The sequence below is a fragment of the Anopheles gambiae genome, chromosome 3 (genome assembly GCF_943734735.2).
Source record: "Anopheles gambiae chromosome 3, idAnoGambNW_F1_1, whole genome shotgun sequence".
Classification (NCBI taxonomy): Eukaryota; Metazoa; Arthropoda; class Insecta; order Diptera; family Culicidae; genus Anopheles; species Anopheles gambiae.
In genome coordinates, this window is record NC_064602.1 from 50,416,306 (window position 1) to 50,419,681 (window position 3,376).

The window sequence follows — 3,376 nt, forward strand, 5'->3', positions numbered from 1 at the left end:
AATGACATATCATATTTCAAAAGCATACAAATTTGAAACGCTATGTTGAAAACCTATTATGTGTGGTGTGTGACAATAGAAGTAAAGTTGTGCTGTGAAGATCAACAATCGTTTTTGTTGCGTTTCTATAAAGTATACGCGATGTACTTGAGCTTTTGATTTTTTTTTATTAAACTTTTTATTTATTTGAACACAATTTATTTGACATGATTGCAATGCAAGAATCATTTTTCAAAGTGAATAAGATTTGAATTTAGGTTTGCATTATGATCTTACACACTAACGTACATTTGATCATGAATAAAAGAAACACAGTAAATGTTGTCCCTTGTTTGTTCCACTTCTCAGCTGCGTATCCGTTTAATCAAGGTAATGAGTTATTTCACACCTTAACACCAACGTTGATAGAGGGTGGAACAAAGTATACTGAATATAAAATTTCACGCGTAAATTCTCCCCTTTTTAATCTTCTTGGTTGCTCATATTTATAGCTCTCTAAATTCATGCCGCAATGCAAACGGTATCATCCGCAAGGTTTATCTTTCGATGGCCAAACAGAGAAACAAGCTGCAAATTCACAGCGGGGACGAATTAGGGTGCCTGTATAGGTGCCCGTATAATATTCAGGAAGGTTGCTACTGTGTCGGTCTAATCCCATCATTGGAGGAGACTTTCAGCTGAATATTAAGGGATGAAATACACGCGGAAACCAGATGGAGCTGTTTACCTTACACAAGTGCAGCTTGCGAGTTTACCATACTACTTGTATTGTATACTTTGTATTTGAAAAGAAAACTGGTGGAATTCATAGTATTCATCATTTAAGGTGGATGTTGGAAATTGAGCCACTAAATTACGATACATATCAGGCAATAAATACAACGGCAAACCAACGAAAAAGCCTCAAGTATTGAATTTACTAAAAAATTGACAAAGATGTTCAGCTTTATGCTGTCTTAAAAACAGCGTTTCATTTTGTAATCAAAAAAAGATCCAATCATTTCTCTTTAAAGGTTTAATAATGGTTGTTTAAAGCACCTGATGTGCGGAATACTGAGAATCAGATATAACGCATATGTTTTAAAAGATATTTGATACATTGAGAGCCTTGTTCCACACTTTAATTCATTTTTTTGTGCGTTTGTTACCAACATCACTTTTTTATTAGACCATATTTTAATCTATCAGCACAGTAGACTACAAGATATGCTGTACATTTTCATGGTCTGATGCCGGCTTGTTTTGGCTTTAATGAAATATTTATAAAAAATATTCGTGATGCTTCAGATTCCATGTCTCGATGTTTCATCCTGACACCGAGTATAATATTTGAAACAGGTTGACACTTGCGACAGTGCACCAACCATCACCATACATGAGGGATGTTGTTTCGTTACATTTTTTACTCTAGACCTGGAGCTTATCATGACGTCGACGTGCGTTTCGGATTTTTTTGCGCTGCCTAACTGAAAGCAACAACTCAAAGGCATTTTTGTGCCTAAGGTACACTGTACGAAAGCAGTCTGCAGGCATGTTATTGTGGCATTTTTCTACTACCGACGACTGTTCCCCAAGGCTATGTTGTTTTTGTGCGTTATGAGTATCGTTCCTTGCGACATGCTGATGCTCCTGCACTAAGAACACATGGGGTGCGTGTTATTATAGGGATTATTATCAAGCACATGTGACTCACGTACCTCCCACACAACGAGTGGCTGCTTCAGCTTTCTTCAATAAATAATTCGAAGAAGCAAGTCGCAAGGACGCTTTTGGTCGACTTTAGTAATAAGAAGCAAATATTTTTGGAACTCAACACTTAGGAGACATTCCTCAAATTGTTAATGCTTTTTTATATTAATTCAATAACGTGCAAATACAATGTTAGAATAAAATGTCTACACAAAAAAATGGTACACTTTTCTAAAACAACTTCGTTTATTTGTCGTTTTGCTTATTCAAACTCTCCACTACTTAAGCTAAGATTGCTTTTGAGCGGATGGACAATTATTAGATTAAAGCATTTCCACAGCTTTTAGTTATTCTATAGAAAATAACTTGGCATGTCATTGGCCACGTGCCCGCGTGCAATATAATGTATGGATCGTCCTTTACCGCATTCATATCGCTTATTTTTCTGTTGAAAGGCGAGTGGTGTAGGCACAGTTAGAAGAAAGGTTGAAACGAACGAGAAGAAGAAAACCACCGAGCATAATTCAATATAGTACGAGTGGAAAGCTGTTACACTCTTCAATTTATCATACAAAACCCTGCCCATGAGCATCCGTCTAACACGGGAAGTATTATCGTCTTGATGGTTCCGTGCGCTTCGCTTACCGCGCACATTTTCTATCGAGGCGGTAAAGGTAATGACGGTTGTGTGCAGGGTGTGGGGTGAGTGCGAAGTTAGTCGTCTTTTGACATTCCACGGCATCCTTCTTTTGGCCAAGAGTTTCTTTAATGCCTTGCAATTGATGTGTCTCTCAGCGTGATGTCCTTTTCGAGGCGTAGAATGGGAATCAAGCAACCTGAATGGCATGGGGACGGTTGGGTAAGCATAAGCAAAACCTTATCTACCCATATACGCAACGGTAAATCTCATATGAACATGAATATGCGATACCGATGTTTGATACAGATTGAGGCAACGAGCACCAAAGTTTATGACAGAGTTGAAGAAGTGAGTAGTGGTGGCGCAAGTTTTTTTTTCCTGCAAACCAGGGTTAGAAGCGATGGCGACGATAATGATAATGGCGCAGGGCGCGATGAATACAGATGACTATGGTATTCGCGGTATCATCTACGCGTGCTTTGGCAGAGAATTCTACGGTAGTCCTTTCGGCAAATATCGTAAGTTGTTCAGCGTTACAGGGAACCAGCAAAAAAAACACGATCGAATGCTTGCCTGGACTGAGGCAACTCCTGGGATGTTTTTTCGTCTTGTTTCTATAAACCAAGCCAATGGAATTTTGGATCTGTTCAACTTCCTCACTTCAGCAAAAGATTATGAATGGCAAATGTGGATGTAAGCTTCAAACGGTGCGGAGACGCTCGCCCATTCCATTGCCGTTAGGTTAGGCCGAGACGAAGAAAAACGATTTATCGTGAACGGCGCAACAATTGTTAATAGGGAAAATATGGCGCGGAATATTTTCCAAGATGATGATAAATGATGATTAGATGTTTGTCGGAACGTGGTGTGAAATAATTGTTGAGTGTTGAATACGATATGATATAAGAGATAAACACACAAATACAATGACATGAATGCTTTGATTAATATTGCTGTTGCTTGCATATTGTTACAAAGATTCGTTAAATATAGAACAGATAAGGAATTTTTTGATAATTCGTAACTTTTTTGATTCATTTGCGCTAT